We start from the raw sequence: 14,193 nt of genomic DNA on the forward strand, positions 1-14,193 counted from the left end.
GAGTTTATTGAAGGTTGATTTACACATCCAGTACGAAGAACAGTCTTGAGCCCGTACCTGTGGTAATGGTGTCAGTAGGAGCTTGCTGGAGTAATTATTTCCTTGAGTACATCCTCCTACCATGATAAGACCTAGTAAAGGTTTCAGTGGTGAAGGCATCTGGGGTGCAGATGGGCAAAGGCGAGTTTGCCATTTGCATGCCACTGGCACCAATGCACAGGTGTGTGAATTAAATAAGCTGCTCCAGAACTGCACATGGTTTAGCTGGTAGAGTGCTATCCAAAACGTGAAAACAAGATGGCTTCTACAACCTGGCCAATTGAAAGAATGTGCAAAAAAGAGCAGTTTCCCAATTCAATCAATCAATAAAAGTTTATTTTGGCTGTAAGCCATAAAAGCACATGAGATGGAAAAAAAAATATAAAACCAGGTTAAGATATATGATATAAAATGTGCAATGTTGTAAATATTAGGACAGCCAACCACTCCTTACTATTAGTCAGGCTCCTGCAACAGGGTAGTTGTATGCAATACATCGAGAAATACCTGATATCTCCCTGTCTGAAGTTGTTGCTTAACATACTTGCGTAGCCAGCTGGTCCTATAACTGCAGATTAAGCTATACATAAGTTGTACATAGTAAAATAGATTGGCCAGCCACTAAAGGTCAAAATATATAAATACTCTAAAAAGGTTCCTATATTCTAAAAATGAGTATTGCACATTCTATTCTCCAACTGTTATTTCAATTACCGTTTTACAGATTGCCGCTTAACAAATTTCCATGGGAAGTGCTCATCCTGTGCTTTACTTTCCACACACCCATCAGAAAACGAGAGAGAGCAACAACTACTTGTATCGTGTCTCAAAATCCTGAGTACTTCTTTGTGTTCCTTATTTCCCAAATTTCGACAGATCTGGAACATCCAACACCTCCTATAAGTAACATAGGTTGGACAAACAACATATTGTACTCAATAGTTTCTTTTTGGTCGCCACAGGATAAGCACTGCGACTCGTTGACCCATGCCGTGCGCTCCCACTTTGCAGTGAATGCCTATAGAGGCAAAGTTCCATACCGGAATTGCAAATACAGATGCCTGCCTAGAGGGAGTTCTATTTCATCCAGAAATCCTCTTGTTTAAAAGAGTCCTTATCTGTAAGAAAGTAATTTGTTAAACATCTATGGCTCGACTGTATTTTTAAGTGATTATCTCTATGTTACCAATATGTAGTCTTGATAAATGATTTGGAAACGGACCCAACCTGGTCCGGGGCACACCACAGACCAATCTCTGACAGGGTACTCTTCACATGCTTTAGCCAAGGAATTCTACAAGAGCCCACTTCCGACAAAACATCCTCTAACCCTTGTTGATAGGCTGATAACTCCAGGGTAGCCCATATCCTCCAGTAAAGTAAGGGGTGCAATGCAAGTCTGTCGAAGAGGTCTTTAACCCCAAAGCCTCTGTGGAAGCAGAAGAGTGCTTACAGGAACACCCACCAACTGGTTCATGAAGCGATTTCCCACAATTGCCAATGAGGTTGTGCCCAGATGCCCCTACAGCTCAGCACCATAGGCTGCTGTCCCCAAGGCCTTAAGTTTATAGATCTGTATCTGGAAGGATGGTTCGATACTGTGAGCTGCGTGTCATCTTTACCATACCACCCACTACTTGCTCCATTTGTTATTGTCGATGCATTATGTGAGCTTGCCAACCCAGGTGTTCAGTCAGAGTGAAGCCTAGATACACAAATGTACACGTGTGCTCCAGTGGGGACCCTGCTAGAGTGAGATGTCCTGGTTAAGCACCCCAGGATTCCGGACCATGTACTTAGTTTTGCTCACATTGGTCCCCCGTCCCCTCACTTGGAGGAAAGAATCAAACTGGTCCAACAGCTTCTGGAGCTCCATGGGGGGTTTGGATACCAAAAAGTCTCATCAGCAAACATGAGGGCAGAGACCCTCATGTTTGCTAATCTGGGAGTATCGTTATCACACTGATCCAGGAATTTTACTAGGTCATTGATATAGAGTGTAAACAGCGTGGGGGCCAACACGCACCCCTGTCTGACTCCTCTAGTTACGGGGAAGGGATCAGTTAGCTCACCTGCGCTACCATGTGTAACCTGCACATAGTTGTTATAGTGCAGCCTAACAATGATGTCTAACAAATATTTTGGGACCTGCATCTCGGAGAGGACCTGCCAAAGCATTGATCTTGGTACTAAATCAAAGGCATAGCACAAGTCTACAAACATCATGTAAAGTCGCCCCCTCTTATCGTAACGGTCGTCTAGTACAACATTTGTGAACGGAACACTTTATCATTTGTACTTGTGAACTCTCCAAAGCCCACGTGGAAGGATGTCAAAATCTCATTGTCATCTAGCCAATCCTGTAATCTACCCAGGATTACCTTTCTAAAAAGCTTTGCGTATCTATAAGACTTATTGGTCAATAGTTTGTAGGCAAGTCGCGTGAGCCCCTTTTAAAAATGGTGATTATTTCAACCCACCCCCAAGTGTGTGGAATAGGTGCCTCCTTCAGAATCGCTGAAAACAGCACTGCAGAGTAAGCACGCCAGAGAGATTTGTCACTCAGGAATAAGTCACCAGGGACTTTGTCTGGCCCTGAGGCTTAATTGGGGACTATTCCCCTGATTGCCACGATTATTTCTTCCACTGAAATATCTTTGGACACCCATTCTTGTGCATAGATGATGGACCCTGGGTAGACAATCTTAGCAATCTTGACCATTTCACCTTGGGCTATTTGCGGCTGACGGATTTTCCCAAGACCCAACGGTCTCGCCATATTATCTTGCTGATCTCCCTATTGTGTATGCAAACTGAAGAAGTATGCCACCCAATCTCTTGCTGCAATGTTATTTTCAATGGTGCTGCACCCATCCCTGCTACCTGTTGCTACAAAGTTCCAGAGGGAATGGTGGTCTTTCTGTTTGGCAGCATCTAGTAGGGCCTCCCATATTCCCTGCTCCCATTTCTTTTTGGCCCTCGATAGTGCCAATTTATAACATCATTTGGCGGCCTGAATCAATGGTCGCAAGGATCAGAGCAGACTTAGTTACCCGACACACTTTATAAACCAGGATTTAGTTTGCTTCCTTTCCACTAAGCACCCTGTTTTGACTAGAAAAAAGCTCCTCATATTCATGTACAATTGGCTGTGGGTCCCAATTATCACTCCCCACACAAATCAATGGTAACATTCCCTCCATACCTGTGGCAACCATCCTATAGATCTCACTAATGTATACGCCTGAGAAAGTTTTAATGTACTCCATTAGACACTACGACTATTGCTAATGACCATCAGCCTTCTATTTAAGGGCTCCCCTGGGGTGTTATGTTGTATACTAATGAGCAAAGCTAGCAATGAGGGTCAGGACATTGTGGTCGCTGTTTGATCGAGGTATGACTACCATATCCACCAAGAATGCAAAAGCTTGAGTGTTGCATATTTTTATAGTATTTTTAAGTTTTTCCGGGTACAGGATTAACTGGACCAAGTCATTCATCTATGTTCTCAGTGGTAAGTTGCCTTCCTTGCCCAGGGGTTTCACAATTAACGAAGCGGAGATGGTGTTCATATACTTGGGAATCCAGGTCTCGAAGGACCCGACTCACTTTTACAAACGCAACCTCCTGCCTCCGCTGCAAAGACTTAGAAGCGATATCTCTCATTGGAAATCACTCCCACTGTCCCTACTGGGGCACGCAGCCTTATTCAAAATGATGTCCCTTCCACGTTTCTTATATGTTTTGCAAAATACGCAGCGTCCAGTGGGAACCGAATATTTCAAATCGATAGAGGGCGCCCTAAGAGAGGAGCTATTGTGTGAAGGAAAACCGCTCAGAATATCTATTCAAAAGCTCACCCATGGTGGTATGATGTGGGAATTGGCCTCCACGACCTCAAAAGATATTATTGGGCGGCGCAACTTACTGCGATAAATCAGTGCACGTACAGGTCACAGGGAGATCCCGGATTTCACATGGATAGATGACGGCTCCCAGGGGGAAATATTACAGGGGCGTTGTACAATAACCCCACCAAAATGAAACTGACGGGGCCCACTGGACATGCGGTCCAAGTATGGTGGACGGCTGCGAGGAGCCTGGGCTGTGAGGGAAAGATCACACTGGCCACCCCACTCTGGGACACTGCGCTAATTGGCGACCTAAGACACACCAAGGGCTTTGACCGATGGGACTTAATAGTAGTTTCCAAGGTTAGAGACCTATGGAAGACGGGAGGGGTAGTCTCCTTCGCCCAACTACAGGTTGAATACGATCTTGCTCACACAGAATACTTTAGATACCTGCAGATCCGACATGCACTGCAAGCAGCGATAAAAAGGGAGAGACGCCACCTGCATCCTTCCTGTTAGAGGATAGGGTCCTAGATGGGAATCTCCCGGAGAAGTCCATATTGTTGATATACAAAAAACTTAACAACACGTCTGACCCCCTTCTCCAATTTAGAGCTAAATGGGAACATGATGTTGCGTGACTGGAGGACGAGGAATGGCTTGAGGCCTTAGCTTCTCCCAGAGAAACGGCCATCTTACACTTATACAGCTTAAGGTACTCCACAGAGTCTATATTGCGGGACCAATATTGGTAAAGATGGGTTCTTGCACAGATGCCGGATGCACAAGGAGATACGGGCAGGAAGGCACCTTTGTGCACGTACTCTGGGAATGTATGGTTACCCAGAGGTACTTGTCGGAATTGGCGAAGTGTATGGAGCGCGCAATTGGTAATAAGATTGATTGTAATATCAAGCTGTGTCTCCTGAATATATGGGGTCCTACAGACTTAAACACCAAAGAGAGACTATGGGTGACACTTGGAATGATAATTCAAGATTGTGGAGGGCACATGAACCACCAACACTGGCTGCATGGGGCCAAGACATGGATTAGTGCATGTTGACTGAGAGGACAGTATGTGAATCCACGGTTTGCCCCAATAAATGAACACACATTTGGGGTAAATGGAATGAGTATCATGGAGGATTCTGTGAGCCCCCGCAGCCTAGACTAAGTGGTGACCCGGGGGAGAATGCTGCAATTTGATCAAATGCTAAATTTGTGTAATTGGCTACGGACTAAGGCATGTGGTTAGATCTGTGCCAGCTAATCCTTTGGACGCACATGCTAATAAAATGAATATACTGTATAACCCTGTCTTTAATAAAAGGTTTATTTAAAAAAAAAATAAAGAATGCAAAAGCTTGAAGTCCAACATTAAATAATCAATTAGGATGGTCTGGTTCACCCTATTAAACATGTGGTTGCCTGTATTATCAAACACTGACCTGCCGTTCCAAGCACAAATCCCCTGGTTTAGTGTAAGGGCATTGATTTGGACTGCTAAGGGTGACCATTTCTTGATGGAAGGAATTTCCAATTATGGTATAGCCCAGATAGCGTCCATGTCTGCTGTCAGGGCAAGGCTTTCTATACTTAATGGTTCGAATTGACAGTTAAAATCGCCCGTACAATTTTCCTTCATGAAGATGGGAGTTTGGCTAAATTCTCATTCAGAAGATCTACAACAATAGATTTCATTTTATTCCTGATGGTTCAGCAGTATACATTATATATTTATAAAATGCCACATGCAAGTGAGCAGCCAAGCTAAGGCATATGATGTTGGGTTCGGGGTAATTCACTATAACCTCCTTCAAAAGGCCTGAGATGGTGGTTTTCATCCACAGCGTTAGACCCCGTGAAGGCCTGCTCGCCCTTATAGATGTGGCTGCCTTGTAAAAATTCACATATCCTGTACGGTAGAGTGGCCGCAGAGACCAAGTCTCTTAGAAAAGACAAACATCATATCGGTCAATAAAATCACACCACTCTGGAATGACTAACTTAGATGCCACTCCAGCTACATTCCAGGATATGAGCCTAATTGGTATAGTAACCTCTTTGGGAACAGCCCTGGCTAAATCAACAAGCAATGAAGGTAAAGGGGCAGGGGTGGGTGGTGTCACACTAGGTTCTAAAGTTCCTGTTGTAGATGGATAATTAACTTTGGTAGCTTTGGCTCACCCCTGTAGAAAGGGCATCATCATTAACTTTACAGGTATCGTGGCATACTCCTGCTTCTGTAACATCTACTGAGCCCCTAGCCATAGCTTCCTAATTCAGTTATTTCCTTGAATGACACAAGTGACAATAAAGAAATGCCTCAACAATTTAAAGTGCAATAATTCTGTGGTTCAAAGTAGTTAACACTGGTTCACATAAAATTATATTACAATGAGTTGAATTTCAAAATATAACAAATTACCCAAAATTGTTAAAACTCAAAAACAGGGTAAAAACATCAGTATATGGATTCAGAGCGATGTCAGCAAAGCATGTGACCTGTTACAGCGTTACTGCAAATGTTGAAAGCAAGACGGCCACCAAAAACGGGATAGACCACTTGAAATAATGTGCAGGCAAGAGCTGCTTCCCTGATCAAGGCAACAAGCAGGTAAACACGACTTGCTTCGTAAACATAGGAAATAAAAGCAAATGCAATATCCACAGACTTTTTTGACTCTTGTGAAGATGGATCTCAGAACCATCAATGACTACCAGATTCTGAAAGTTATCCAGAACCGTACAGATGGTAGGAATGCACTGTTCAAATGCACGTAACATGGCATCATTTAACAATCCGTGTTCTCAGATTTCGGGTCATTGTCTACAGCCTGGCAAGGAGATAAAGGAATAAGAAATAGAACATCTGTGTTCCTTTAAAAAGAAATGCTTATTGCACAGTATATGTTACTGCTCCTTTCCCTGAAGAACACTGATGTGGAGGAGGGATTTCTGTTTGTTTTGGAAAAACGTAGGTTCATCGACAGAAAAATAAGCTAAGATAGAGGATTCCAAAATGTTTCAGATGTAGTACTTTTTAGAGAAATAAGGCCCAGGTATGAAAACAAAACTAAACTTCAGTATCTTCTTACTATCCTATAACTAGTTAAAGTAGTCCCCGTAGGTGTCTGATAGAATGCTGCATATTGGGCTAATCCAACAAAAAAAACATGATTCTGGTTTGCAAAGATGCAGTATTTGTGCGTCTTTCCTCCTTCTCTACAAGCAAAGTTGTGATGCTAGATGTTGAAGAGCGTCTGATGTCTACTTGTAATTGTAACATATTGATTATATTTGCTATGGTCACTGTTCTGTTGATTCGTCTTTGCGTTTTCAGTCTCTCTTCTTGCCCCATGTCTGGCTATGGTCTTTAGAATTTGAACAAGTGTAGTTTATTCAGCAATCGGGATCCTATCTCCTTATGACTAAGCTATTTTTGCCTGCTTTCACCTTCCACTCAGCATTTCCACTAGCTCTTTCCTGTAGATGCCATTGGGTAGGTCAGGGTTGCTACTTTCTCTACAAGCTTGTGGTGGAACTAATGAGAAACTCTTTTAGAGATGCTGATTAAGTATCATTCCTATCATCATATATCATTTTAGCCAAACAAAGAATAAGACATACATTTATTTGTTGTTGGGAGAGGACAAACATTTTTACAGGGACATACTAATTTAGCATGCTTTACTTTTGTGGAGGTGTAGACGGGATTATTTAAAACACTGGATCTGAGCATGTAGCATGTGAAGAAAATGTGTTTTTCTTGATCGAGGAGTGGAACAGGAAAGACATTAAAGGATGATGTTAAAAAAACTGGAACATCTCGGAACAGTTCTTGGCCACCTTAAAAGGTGTGCTGTTACCTAAAGCCAGATAGTGAGAGACAGACACCTAGAGTCAACACTGAACCATTCTATATTTACTCGTGAACCACACATAATATGCAGTAACAATCAGGTTGCTTCTAATTGCCATACTCAGAGCAGTGCATCACAAAGCAGCTTGAATTACAGTTATAACGCCGTAATCATTGTCCTCTGCGGGAAGTGACGATCATTTTTCCCCCAAATTGCTTTCTCATAAAAATGGTCCATGCAACAATCTCTGTTTGAACTCTGACTAACCCGTATTTTAATGACATCACAGACTGCAATGTACACTTACAACTGGATTGCAGAGATAAGGATATGAGCACATTATGGTGTACGGTTCCTACTAATCAAGTAAGACTGTGCGTTTGGACAACATATGCGTCAAAATATGGAAATGTAGTCCACGCATATCATCAGAATAGGTTAGCTCAATTCCTGGCTAGCTCACAGTGCGCCATCTGGACCCTTAAACCTGACAGGGTACCAGATGGTGTCTGCAACCTTAAGACATGACCGCTTTGACTCCCCCAAGGAAATTGTGGAAACAGAATACCCTTTTGTGATTACCTTAGCCATGACCAAAGGGAGATACAAGATATTCTTGTGTGAAATACATGAGGTGCGATTATCAGTAGAAGAAACAAAGCATTGTTACCAGCATTAAAATAATGGTGAAGAAGTTTAATAATTCAGCCATTGCAACGTTGCAGTGATTATATGAATATATATTATAATGATAACCCTACCCCACTGACTCTACTCTAGAGAGCGTAATAAGAAGTGCATTCTGCCCGATCTCTTGGAGCAGGTAAAATCCCATTTACCTCTGTGTGTGATGTATCCAGAAGCCAGTCTGGTGTAGAACAGGCTACCCTCCTTTTCAGGATAGTGATGGAAGTTAGCAGGGCTGACATTCAGTCACAGGCGAACCCCATGATAATCCACAAAGGTGCTCCTCTGACGAGCCAAGTTTCAGAAGTAGTTTATATAATAAAACAGGCTCCATTCACACTGTGTCTAAGGTCCTGTGCAAAGTCATTGTTTGTATTTCCGATTCAGAGCCGTCTCCAAATGGACAACCACATATAAGGGCAGCGTGCTCCGTGTACTTTATCCTTGAACATAAGGTACAGTGTCATGATAAATTGCTTACAAAGAAATGTGCAAGCAGAACACTTTCGGAGTACATTATCATGTATGTGCAAAGAATGTTAAAAGTCACAGTCAAGTTTAAACGTAAATTTGCTAAATGAAAGCTTTTGTGCATGTGCCCTGTTGAAACCCACAACACCCACTCCTTGGCTGGAGCGAGACAACACTTCAAACTAAAATTAAAGGCATTTCCTAAAATTAAACTTAATTTATATACAAGCCTAAAATGTATAATAATGCTCTTCAATAATAAAGCAAAATGTGAGCCAAATTGCAATAAAATCGAATTTAAAATATGCAATATGTAAAAAACCTAAAAGCAATAAAAAACAGAAAAGCCAAATTAAAAAGCAAGAAACTCTAGGAATGTTTCACATGTCCCGAGAGTAAATAGGAACCAAGATGGAACCAGCTTACACAGACGATGTTTCCGTTGAGGCCTGACCAACAAGTTCCAAAGAACAAACATGGTCATATCCAACCCAATCAGTAGCTGGTGACGGTGTGCCAGCCGGTAGCGTAATCACAGAGGAGTCTGGATCCATGAATTCAGGAGCCGAAGCAACCAGTGAAGGCTCATAATATGCATTCTGTAGCAATGGCACTCGCATAGGACAACAATGAAAATGAATCCTTAGAGGACACATCAGCAGACCCATATCTATAGATTGAACCGATTACATCCCAAGGCATATATCCACAGCACACTAGAAAGTGCACAGTAGATATCGGAATACAGGCTGAACTCAATGCAACCATACAGGTCAAAAGGACAAAGACCAGTTGTCCTTAAGTTCTTGTAGCGATGATGTGCCAAAATACCTCATCATACATTCATGACACAGCAGCCCTTGTGGCAGTTCCCTCACCATTTGGCCGTGAGGTGGAATATCCATTGCGGGGAAGCAAAAGTAAACCAAAATGCCTCCAATCAGAAAAGGTACCAGCGGTATGCCTCCAAAAACACTGGATACCTGGGAGTTTATGAAAGATAGAATCACCCTGAAGACAGCCTGGAACATGCTAACAAAGCCAGACCCAATCACTAAAAATCATTAAAAAATCATTAAAAAAGTGTACTACTCCCGCAGTATTAGATGCATTAAATATGCTCCAAAGAACGGTTCTCCAAACTTTTGAGGGAGATTAGTGCATAGTAGAGATTGTATTTCAGAGGAAGACCTTGCAACTTGGAAATCAAAAGTCTCTCTAGCAGATATTAAAGAAACCTCCTTCTGGAACAATAAGGCTTTCAGTCTACTCAACTTATCAAAGTTCACATTAAAAATATACATTGAAGGTCAAACCGTCACCTCTCTTAATGTGCGCGCAGGTGGAAATAGCATATTATTAAAGCAAGTGATGACCCTGGAAACCGTCGCCACATAGGGTACTTTAGGTTTCATCCCACAACAACCTTGATCATTCAGCATCAAATAACTTCCATTTAAAAGCAATCTGAATGCCGGCCAAATCAAAGCAGCTGGGGCACCTTTCAGATAACATGCTAAGTTGTCCAGAGACTCATTACAAACGCCATGAAGCGTGACCTCTTTGCAAACGAGAGAATGGGCAAACAAAGTTGTGCATTCATTTAGGCTAAGAAAAACTTTAGTTTCTCCATTCATACATCTGAAAACAAAAGTGAGGCTCCATGTGTCATGTACAAATCTCTACCCTAATGCGTAATATCTGCTTACTTGAAAATATTTCAGGCAAGATGTGAAATGAAAAGTAGAAATTGGCAGTGGTATAAACCAGTGTATTAACCATTCAGCAGATGGTGATTCAGCCACTGTAAAACACTCTATGCTTAACATTGTGTAAGGCGCGTCCTTTTTTCCATTATATTTTGTGAACCTGTTAGATTACAAAGCAAAAATAAATCAGTCACATTTAGGTGTTTCCATGGCACACAACTGGCACAAAATCAGAGAATAAATCCTAGTTGACAACATATTCATCCCGTTATCAACTACAGCCAATGCCTTTTTTAAATGAGCTCTGTTCATTTCCCGTTTGTGTAGCACTTCCAAAGTTCTTTATATATGGCATATAAAAAGCATTCTTGACGTGATGTTCTAGGTCCTAACAAAAAATCCCTTAAATCCATGTCATCAGAAAGGAGAGACAAGTGTTCTTTCACCTCATCTTAATTGGAATGCTGTAACCATTGTTGGCATAACTTTTCCACACTGTATGTGGTGACAATTTCTGAGTGTTGTGTCTGCACACAATGTGGGACTGGTCTATTTGTTTTGAAACCCTTCATGTTGTTTATGAAACGTGCATTACAACTATTAGTATCTAAGGCCACACTAGACACCCCTCTGAACTGGAATGTGAAGAATTGCATCTACAATTCTGTATCATGTTGTTGAGCTGTTCTTCTGTGTAATTTGTAAACTGTTGCCAATTATCAAGACTTGCAATTGTGGGAATGTTTGGTGTATTCCTTTCCTTTATTTTAGCCAAGCCATGTACAATGTTTGCTGTACTGTTTTGTTCAGAAAAATAATTTGTCCTGAGATTAGAAACTCTTTAAACAAAGCCTCATTGTCTTGATATTGCCAATCCAAAAGTCTTAACCCTGTACAGACAACTGGAAAAAAAGGAATCCGAATAAATTGATTTAGCTTCAGTCAGCATATTTTTCTTTCCTGGTGAAGAGGAAAGTTTAAAATAATAAGATACTAGGTCTTCAGGCTTGTTGCCAGACAAATATGCAAACTTTTGCAGGTATGTTTTCGAGCCACCTGCTGGTGGTGTGGTTCAGTGTTCTCATTGTGTATAATTAAACATTGCACGTGGACTTGCTCTGTGTAAATAATGGTGTGCATAGTGATAACAGAACATTTAATCATAATTAGTTGTTCCACTATACATATCTTCACTCCCAAATACAGTATAATATTCTAGCTCAAAAAGCATAAACATAACAGGTTTGACATCATCAGACAAGCTGACAGGAGTTATAATGTCACTTAGTGATATCTCAAAAATATAAGGGATCTGTAAAGTCTCGATAGGGCCAAAAATATCAAATGGGACCTTATCCCAAACAATGCCATCTGGGATGGGAAATGCAGAAATGTTCACAAGGGACAGGTCTATTCACACTTTGTGATGAAGAATGAGGCTTAATTACCTCTGTTACCAGTTTGACAGCAGAGCGTTCTGGGAGATAATGTCCATTTGGGAGCAAAAAGAAAACTGTCACAAATCCAATCCAAACAAAAAGAAAAAGCAATGAAATGGCAATCCAAACGTAAATCCAAGTTGTAAATAGCTAAGTCTGTTTAAGCCCAAAAAATAAATGCATGATTTCCATGCAATGGTGTATCTGCCGACTCTGAAGAGAAGTCATCTTCATCAGCAAAATAGCCAAAGGCAGTCTGTGCAAAAAGAGGAACCTCACGGCGCATAGTTTGAATTGATGGATACCTCCAAAGGTGGATCATAATAAACAACATTGTTGTTAATAGTGGTAGTCAAAGACTGTGAATTCTCATACAGTGTGTATGGTGTTGGCAGTTGTAACTGGAAGTAGCAAAACTTTAGTGTCTGATGTGCCCCATTGGGGAGTAGAAATTTCAGGATCATTTAATGCTTGAATAGGGATTTCATGTATGGTAGTGAGACGAGATAGGTTCCTACCCAGGAGTCCTCATGGCCTGCTGTGTAGGTCTGGCCACAGAGTGTGATTTTATGAGATCTATGGATACAAATCTGTATCAGCAAGGGTTGGTAATAAAAATACTGTTCTAGTACCTTCAACTGCTAGGACTGGCACCTGTGCTCTGTTTGATGGGCCAAATTCCTTTCTGTTGACAATCTTCTCTCAAACTAGATTCCCAATTTTTAGAATCCAGACAGGAGTTGCTGGTTGCACCTTCACTTTTCAAGTGGTAGAACACTTCATGTGTTCATTTGAACGGTCATCTCAGAAATCTTTCAGTTCCTGTAAGACATCCAAATGTTCATTGGTGTCAAAAGGCGTATACGCCGCCACTGTACCAGGATTAACAAGGTCTGGAACCCACATCTGGACCTCATAGGGAGTCTAGCCACCCAATGATCCTCTAGGCAGATTTAAGGCTCTCTGGACTTCATACAGATGATGGATCTAACTACGACCTGAACCTAATACTCTAGCTGTTAAAGACTGCTTCAAGTCATGGTTTTTCCTCTTCACAATCGAATTTCCCTCAGAAATATATGGTGATGAATAATTCCATTGCAAAAGCTTTATTCGACAGTTAAGTCATAAAAGCACATACACAAAATACTACATAACACACTAGATAATCAATAAATAATTTTTAAATATTTTATGAAATATTCACATTAACTGTTGAGGCGAGTATTACAATTTTCCATGTACTAAAGATCAGAGAATAAAATTGATAATTTTATTGCTGAACATAAAAATAAATATGGCACTACTATATTTGATTTTTCGGAGACCTTACACTTAACCATAGAACCAGACGTAAATACAGTACAAAATGAATGATAACCAGCAACATATCGCAGTCGCCAGGATAGCTTTTCAGTGCATACTTCCAATTACAAGGGTTCGTCGTGATCTAATAGTCCATGACCAACTCAAGAACTCAGCCATTGCGATGGCAATACATTGAGAAGTTTCAGTGCGTAAAATTCTCAATGCATCGGCGCACCTTCTAAAGCCCAAAGACCTACAGATTGGCTTAAGCCACACTTGACGGGCGCCTCATAAGCTGGGCACACAAACAATAAGTGTGCTATTGTCTTTTGTTGGTTCGGGCACAAGGGGCACTTACTATTACCAGATGGAATCCATTTTGCAGTATGCAATCTTATTGGCAGTGTGCCCACCCAAAATTGAAAGTACAGCTTCCTGTCAAGTGGTTTGGTCATTACATCCCAATATTGCTCTAAATTTGGGAGAAACTTGCTTCCAAAAAACTTTCAGTAAGCGTTGAAGTAGCGCTATTTCGATGAATCTCAGAGAAAACCAATTCCCAGTAATTTTCTTTCAGATACTCTTTTGGGGGGAAAGACACATTAGCGGGGTCTTCCCACAACATGGCTAGACCGAGCTTCACTAATACAGTTCTTATCTCCTGTAGCCATTTGATTTTATAGTAGCAATCTGCTCGGATTAAGTTGCTAAGGCCAGAAGCATAAGGTGCTAATTCTGTTGTGCACCAAATTCTTTGCCAATAGAGTAGTGGGCGTGTTCTTGCAATATCACCCAAAGATTTTCTGCCTAATTCTAA

At 41.3% G+C, this 14,193-nt stretch overlaps 1 protein-coding gene across 1 annotated transcript in view; it reads left to right on the forward strand.

Annotated features, from left to right (window-relative positions):
• EML5 (EMAP like 5) overlaps positions 1 to 14,193 on the forward strand; it is a 1,456,757-nt gene that overhangs the window by 1,147,859 nt on the left and 294,705 nt on the right. The window lies entirely within an intron of this gene.

This window comes from Triturus cristatus, chromosome 9, assembly GCF_964204655.1.
Source record: "Triturus cristatus chromosome 9, aTriCri1.1, whole genome shotgun sequence".
Lineage (NCBI taxonomy): Eukaryota > Metazoa > Chordata > Amphibia > Caudata > Salamandridae > Triturus > Triturus cristatus.